The sequence below is a fragment of the Panthera onca genome, chromosome D4, assembly GCF_046562875.1.
Source record: "Panthera onca isolate mPanOnc1 chromosome D4, mPanOnc1 haplotype 2, whole genome shotgun sequence".
Classification (NCBI taxonomy): Eukaryota; Metazoa; Chordata; class Mammalia; order Carnivora; family Felidae; genus Panthera; species Panthera onca.
In genome coordinates, this window is record NC_138351.1 from 37,070,574 (window position 1) to 37,079,485 (window position 8,912).

Sequence of the window (8,912 nt, forward strand, 5' to 3'; positions counted from 1 at the left end):
AATGTATAGTACCTCAAAACTTCGATGTTTTTAATTCTAAGAATGTAAGGTAAGTTTAATATTTGAATATCATTGTAAGTTACCACACCAAGCAATCAGAATGGATTTTAAAGAATCATGTAATAATAGATACAGGCCAAGAAGTTAAAGTAAAACTTATTATTAAGGATAATGTCAATAAACTATGAATACATGGAATTTCTAGAATCTAATGAAGGGAATATATAAAAAGCTAACAAAAAATACTTAATAATAAACAATTTAAAGCTTACTCCCTGGGTGCCTGGGTGGCTCAGTAGGTTAAGCATCGGGCTTCAGATCAGGTCATGATCCTGTGGTTGGGTTCAAGCCCTGTGTGGGGCTCTGTGCTGACAGCTTAGAACCTGGAGTCTGTTTTGGATTCTGTCTCCCTCTCTCTGTCCCTCCCCTGTTTGCACTGTCTGTCTGTCTCTCTCTCAAAAATAAATAAGCATTAAAACAAATTTTAAAGCTTCCTCCCTGAAATGGAGAAAAAGATAAAGATGTTCACTATCACATCTAATTAACATTGCGCTAAAGTACCCCCCTGAAAAACAAAGGCAACACAAATAATATCTATTTTTAAAGTTGTAAAATAACTCAGAGATATAGAGATGCCTTGGAAAAGCCATCACTTGTTTTTACAACCAGAAACAAAGGAGAACAAAATACAAATTAATGATCTTTTTGAACCCGTGAAGGAACTGAGGTCACAGAGCAAATAACTAACCTAATATTCAGAGTAGAACAGATACCTGCAGTTAGAAGTAGAATATGTATTTACTTAGGGCAGACATTGGTAAATGCCATATAAACTGATACAAATATTAAAGAAAAATTTTATTTTCACGAAACTATTTCCAACTAGAAACATAAACAGGTTAAAAGTAAAAATATGTAAAAAAAAAAAAGATACACCAAGTAAACACTAATAAAAAACAACAAGACTAGTTGTATTACTTTCAAAAAAGTAAACTTCAGGGGGAAAAAAGGGGGAATACTATCAAGGATAAAGAGAGGCATTACATACTAATAAAAGAGTTCTTCATAAAGACATTAATGATCTTAACAATGTATACACCTAAACAAAGGAGCTTCAAATACACAAAACAAAAATTGATAGATAGATATAAAAGCGAAAAAAAAACTATCTACAAGTATAGTCGAAAATTGCAACATTTCTTTCCCGGTAATCAATACGAGTGAACAGAAAACCAGGAAGGATGTAGATGGCCTGGATAACAATATTAAGTAATAGGAATTATTCACACTTTTAGAACACTCCACTCAACAATAGCTCAATACGCATTGTTCTTAAGTGCTCAAGGACACACATATAAAATCCTACTAAAACTTTGATCTGCTCCCCAAAATGAGCCCAATAAAGCACACTTTCGCAATGACACAATGTACTGTACAAAATAGTTTCCAACAAACTAATATTCTCACAACAGCTCTACCAGATAGTAGGAAAATCTTTTAAAGTAGAAACGGGCAAAAGAGATTACAAGAAGTGCTGTGATGTGCAACAAAAGACTATGGATACAGATTGTCAGTTTCACTCAGATCTGGTTTTTTAAAAAATGAAGCCTCTACTGTGAGCAGATCAGCCAGAAAAGAAGATGGAATAGAACTTAAACCAGGTTAGATGTGAGAGAGACCAAATATTGGGAATCCAGAAAAGAGTTACATTCATCAGAAAAGGCTTCTGTTTTTTTATTTTTGCAATAGATTGAAAAAATGAGTAAAACTTCATAGTTTGGTGAGGGCTGGCACAAAAGTCAATAATAAGAAAGCAGGTGTGAGAAATCAAGAGCAAATAGAGTTAAAGATATGGCAGTTACAAGCTAGATGACCCGAAAACAATGGAGATTTTAGTGGGAGCAGAGGAAACTTTTAAAAAAAAGGAAAAAGGTTCAGGTACTTTTATAGCTATCGAGACAATAGCATTGTCTGCAAATCTTATAAAAACAGCTTCTTTCAAAAACAGCTTTCTTTCACTTCAAGTCTAAGAAAAAATGTCAAATATGTGCTGCTGAAAAATAATTCACAGAGAAGGCAAAAATTATCTAGGCTTAAAAACTTTATTCAGGTATATCCAGTGTTCTTTTTCCCAATCTCAATCCATCCCAATGAACTGGATGTATTTTGATGGTTTTCCTGGTAGAAAACTTAAGTAGCAATAAGTATTTTGTCTAAAATAATAGAGGCACACACACACATATTAACATACATAAAACATGTGTAAAATTACTTCATGAGTAATCAATATTCAGCATAACAAATACAGGAAAAATGACTCATTCTTTTATTCAATAAAATATTTTGGTCTTGCAATTACTTACTTTGGTAAGTTATATTATTTATTCAAGGGCAACACTTGTAAACAAGTGAATAAGGGATGGCTTACTTTTTCAAATATTATGTTAATATTAATAATTACTTTTAAAGAGTCTCATTAAATATTATAGAATTCTACAGTGTCATTAAGTACATAATTTGAGGTATTAAAAGGCTGCCAAAAAACGATTCTCTTTTTTTGCTGATTTATGTTTTTTTCTAAAATGGTTCAGCAATAATCCATGATTCCTAAAGGGTTATTACTTGCTTTCCCTCTCGCTCCAGTGAGAATTCTGGCTGCAACAACATCATACGTTTATTCATTTGCTCAGTTCTATAAGACGTCATAAATTGTTTTAGAATTACTTTGTGCGTGCAGCTGTAAAAACAAACCTATTGAACTTCCATCGCCACTTAGGATAATAAAATGTAAAATTATGTTACTCTCATTTTAATAAAGAAAAAACCTAGATACACTAAAATATCATAATTTTCATTGAACCCATCAGATACCTGAGGGCAAATAGCAAGCAAGTACCTGAATTCCAAAAAGGAACAAGTCCAATAAGAGTCAAGAGGTACACGTTGTAGCAACTGTGATAAACCACTGGCAGAGGAGGCCCAACATGCTGTAAAAGTGGATGAGAAGAAATCAGCAAAATTTTAATGAAAGGCCAAACATGGGAGAGCATATCATTCTAGAATAGCTGGAGACCACAAACAAACGTGGAGCTGTTAACTTCCTCATAAGCTTTTTTCTACACACCTCTACTGGGTTCTTACATAAAAGGTCAGAGGCAGGAATAGCTTCAGAGGGGAAATATGTGTAAACTTGTTAAAGCTAAATAGAAGGAGTAGAAGGAAATAACATTTTTTATTGTTCTTTAGCTCTAATTTATATCCTAATGGAAGATAATAAACTAGGCCAAGAACTTGCTTTACTTATAACCCAACTAAAATTTTAACTTATTTCCTGATATTTAGCTACAAATTATATATGCCACAATTGCATGATAAATTTATTATTTTAGAATAAAGGTTATTCATCTTAAAAACATGCCCATTTTTTATGGGGCACCTGGGTGGCTCCCTCGGTTGTATCCAACTTCAGCTCAAGTCAATCTTGCTGTTTGTGAATTCAAGCCCTGCATCGGGCTCTTGTGCTGACAGCTCAGAACCTGGAACCTACTTCGGATTCTGTGTCTCCCTCTCTCTCAGCCCCTCCACCACTCGCGCTCTGTCTCTGTCTCTGTCTCTCAAAAATAAATAAACACAAAAAAATTTAAAAACGCATATTTTAATATTTATATTATCCTAGGCTATTCGCATTGAATCCTATCTTTTATCTCCATTATGCTAAAACAAAAGGTAAAATAGAACCAAATTCAAGCAACAAGTTATTTCATTTCTATTATGGCAAAACCTAATCTAACTGATTTTGTTCCCCCTGGATTGAATGAATTACCTGAAGAGGTTGGTATTGTAGAGCAGCGTTGTTGGAGTGAAATGTAAGAGAAATGTTTAAATTTTAAACAGCTGAAGCTGTTAGAATCTTCCAGAATAAGCTTATCTATAATACTTCATGCATTTATATTTAAACTCTCTTCTTTTTATTGCCAATAAAACAGAAATGTTGAGAAGACAGAATGTGAGCCCATAAGCCAAATGTTGACAAGAATGACATTTTTTCTCTGATTCTATTTTTATTACTTAAATAGTTTCTCCCCCCAAATCATGAAAAAGCATTGTGATTTATATTTATGACTGATTCTGAATCTATAGAAACTATTTTGATTTTGTATAGATTTAGAAGTGAAAAAAATTTGAGTAATTTTTTCAAGTATTATGTATAGAACATTTTGTTTCTTAAAAATGCATTCTAATTTGACAAAGAAAATTTTTTTTAAATCCAGAGTTAACTTTATCACTTTGAATATTATAATTAGAAATGCCATCTAAAGCACTAGTCATATCATTTCTTTATCAAACTTAAGATATTTGTGTTTTAATTTGGGCCTTTTTGATATCAGAGACACAAAAAATATATGATGCGAATAATAATGTTAATTTTTAGTTGAGACCTAATAGTATAATTTTATGTCTTTATTGGTTTGGATGGCTTAGGGAAACAATTATTTGTATTAATTTATTTTGCAAGTTTAATCAATTGTAATATGAATAAAATTTGTTTCGTATTGGCTTGACATACTGAATTTCTGGTTCACAGTTCATAGTAAGCTATATTCAAAAATGCCAAGATGACATTTAGTAATATTTCAATCACTTTCCAGCGATGGCATATGGTTCTGCCCTATAATCCATGTTGCAGTTTTACTATAAAAAATGTGTCTAGGCACTTTGATCCCCAAACTACCTTCTGAGGTACATACAAGTTACCTCCAGGTCATTGCACTGGGAGGCACTCGAACCTCTTTACATGTGTATATTTTTGTTTATTATTTGAACTTTTCAACCTTAGTTTACTTTTTTTTTTTTTTTTCAACGTTTTTTATTTATTTTTGGGACAGAGAGAGACAGAGCATGAACGGGGGAGGGTCAGAGAGAGAGGGAGACACAGAATCGGAAACAGGCTCCAGGCTCCGAGCCATCAGCCCAGAGCCTGACGCGGGGCTCGAACTCACGGACCGCGAGATCGTGACCCGGCTGAAGTCGGACGCTTAACCGACTGCGCCACCCAGGCGCCCCCAACCTTAGTTTACTTTATTTCAGAGTTTTACATGTCAGTTTCTAGGACATACTCTGAAAAGCATTTTTGTCAAGAAAATCCTATCATCTTCAGAAAATTACAAATACAGTTAAAGGTTTAAAGATAAGTTTAATGTTAATAAATGAATAGGTATATCCTGTGACTTCAGTTTAAATTACAGCATGTGAAGTCTTTTTTAATGTCTTTTTATATTTAAATCAAAGCATTTACTTCACATTCAAAATTGGAAATGTTAATTACTAACACATTTAAGAGAAATAAAATGTAATTATTTCTTGCCCTACTGCACAAAGATTTGTTAAACGAAAGGCCCTGTTAATTTAAAAGCTATTACAAGTTATTAATCTCAATACTTACAATACTTATTGAAAATAAATTGCTTAAACCTTTAATTAAAAGTTGAATAATCACTAAAACTATGTAATTTGAAAAAGAAAGGGTCTTGAGTTCAAACAGTTTTTAAATTTAATGCTAAATCTAGTTAAAATTTAGTTACACTACAATAACTTTCAGAATACTGGTTTTAAACTAACAGTCTGAGAGATGCTTATGTGATATGCTTTCTCCACTTTGATACTATAACACAGCACACCAAAATGTTTTAATACAATGGGTAACATCATTGATATCCATGAACTTTGCTCTTTTAAACCAGCAACTGCCAAAGTATAACCCGACTCGAACTCGACACATTTTCCAATTCTTGATGGATTCCTAGGTTGCAAGTCAAAAAGAAACAATCATACATAAAAATTAACCCATGAAAAAGACCAGAAATTATGATATAGTGGCATATTAAAAATGAATGAAACATCAATCAGAACTCAAAGCAAACACGTTTAACTAAGGCTGTGTGTATGTATGTATGCTTATGTATGCTAAGAAACTCAGAAAACATAAAATATCTTGCAGAAAATATGCTTCCTCTTAGCTTTGAATTTCACACCAACAGCAGACAGGAAAGAGGATCAGTTAACAATAATGAAAATATAATTCTTATATATATATATCTACTTTGAAGAAAAACTGAGATGTGTTTCCTTCATAAGAAAATAGTGCCTAGTATTTACTACACACACACACACACGCACACATATACAGAAAAGTTCTCTTCATTTTCCATTTTGTAAGTATTGATTATAACATTTGACTCCTAGAAATAAAAATGGAGTGGACCTGTACATTCCAGCCTGGGGCTTTCCATTCTCCCTGAAAAGACACCCTACCAGGACACAACTATGTCCTATTTGAGAAAGAGTGTAGGATACAAGTTTAAATCTGTAGGTTTAGATACTTGAAATATTCAAAGTAAACAACAACTCAATTGCCCAGGTGTGAGTGCCTTTTCCATCTAACTGTGTTTTAGCAATTAGGAATGTTTAAGACATCCAGCTAAATGTCACCTCTTGGACCCAGAGCTAAAGGCAAAATGTAAAATAATTATTGAAAAATTCAACACATTCAACCAGCTGAGAATGAGGCCTGGTACACCCACAAACTTTCCCACATCTTGGTTTCAGATTGCTGTTTTTTTTCATGTGTTACTGGGTTAATAATTTGATATTCTATTCACAAATTTTTCTTGACAGCTGTAAATTCTCACTCAGGATTTATAAATCTTACTTCAGAAATCTATATGAAAAACTTTCAATCTAGTAAATGTTTTAGAGAGAAAGATATTATAGAGTAATAATGTAAAATGCAAGCAAATTCCATACTTAAAAAACAGTGCTTTCAAATGCTATTTTTAGCTAATTGTATTAGAATTTGAAATAAGATCTCTATTGATGCAATTTACAAATGATAATTATATTATAAATTTAAACCTAAGTCTCATTTTAACTCCTAATGTGATGGAAGTAATTAAATTTATTCCCAAATTGCTTTTACTTCTCAGTCTCAGGCAATGTTGGCTTTGAATGTTATGAGGAATGTTTGGTAGTGAAATCAAAAAAAAAAAACAAAGTGGGGTGGTACACAGGGAGTGGTTCCAGAGAATATTTTGAAAGATAGGTACGAGAGTAGATGTAGAAGCAGAGGTATGGAGGCTGAAGAAAATATAGGTTCTGGAAAGCTCTTAGCTGCAGAGGAGTAGTTTATGAACATATGGCTTTCAGATAGGCCAAACATTTGGGTTTGAGCATAGTATCTCCTAAAAGTTTCTTTAAATTTATATCTTGCTAAGATAAACTAATTAATAGATTTTATTATATAAGAGGCTCTTGATAGGAACGTCACAAAAGATAAATACTATAAAAAGAACCTTGATTTTTCACAAAGTGGTAGATAAAAAAGACAAATTTTGTCCTCTTAGGTTTTTTTATCACTATGTACAAGTGTTTAAAGTAAAAATTATAGCATTACCTATTTTTTTCAGTATATGGTATGCAACACACACATAAACAGTAAGTTGGTGACAGGTTATAAATGCTCTTATAAAGTTGGTATTTTCTGGATTTTATACGAAGTGACACAAATATTAACATCAGGTAGTCTGTGAAAGGAAAGATCTATATATGATAATTGAGCTAAAAATAAAAAGAGATATATACCAGCAGCCAGTAAGTAAATGAAATGTTAATAGAAAAAAAAAAAAAAGTAATTTAAATAACCCAAAAGAAGTCAGGAAAGGGTATTAAATCCACAACATACAGAAGACACAAAAACTAATTATACATAACAGTAACACAATAATAGTTAAACCCAGATGAAATATTAATGGTCTAAACAATTCAAACCAGGTGCCTGGGTGGCTCAGTTGATTAAGTGTCCATCCTACTGCTGGTTACAGCTCAGGTCATGACCTCACAGTCGTGAGACAGAGCCCTGTATCAGGCTCCATGCTAGGCATGGAACCTGCTTAAGATTTTCTCTCTCTCTCCCTCTCCTGCTGCCCATCCCTCACACATTCTCTCTCTCTCTCTCTCTCTCTCTCTCCCTCACAAAAATAAGTAAGTTTTTGTAAGTAAATAAATAAGTCAATAAGGAAATTAATAAGTTAAGTAAGTAAATAAATAAATACTTCAAACAAAAAAGCAGAGATTGACAAATCTGAACCAAATAATCACAAAAATTCAACATATCAAAGTTTGTATAGTGTAATTAAAACAGAATTTAAAAGAAAATGTTTAGCTTTATATACATATACTAAAAGAGGAAAAATATCTAAAATTAATGACCTAGGCCTCCACCTAGAGAAATTGTAAAAAATATAGTAAAGTAAGTCCACATATGGAGAAGGAAGGAAATAAAATTAAAAAGTGATATTAACAAAATAGAAAAGAAACGGATGATAGAGAATATCAACAAAACCAAATCTTGATTCTTTGAAATCATCAACAAAATTGATTGGTTAGAAAAGACAGAGAATACAGATCAACAACACCATCAGCAACAGAATAGATGTTGTCATAGAACCTAATAAATAAATACTAAGAAGGTAATAAGAAAGCATAATAAATAATTTTCTGCCAAAAATTTAATAAATAGTGTGAAATGGATAAATTTCTTTAGAAATACAACTTAAAATTGACACAAGAAGAAATAAAAATTCTCAAGATCCTTATTTCTACTACAGAAATTGAATATATTATCAACATACTCCAAAATAAATAAATACCCAAATTTATATATTTATTACTGGTAAGACTTATCAAAGAATAAATAACATAATTGTCAAAAAAAAGTTTTAGGAAATACAGGGAGAATAATTACTCTCCAATTTATTTTATTAGGAAAACTTAATCCTAAAACCAAAACTTGACAAGGACATTATAGAAAAGGAAAAGCACGGATCAATATTTTTCATGAATACAGATATAAAATT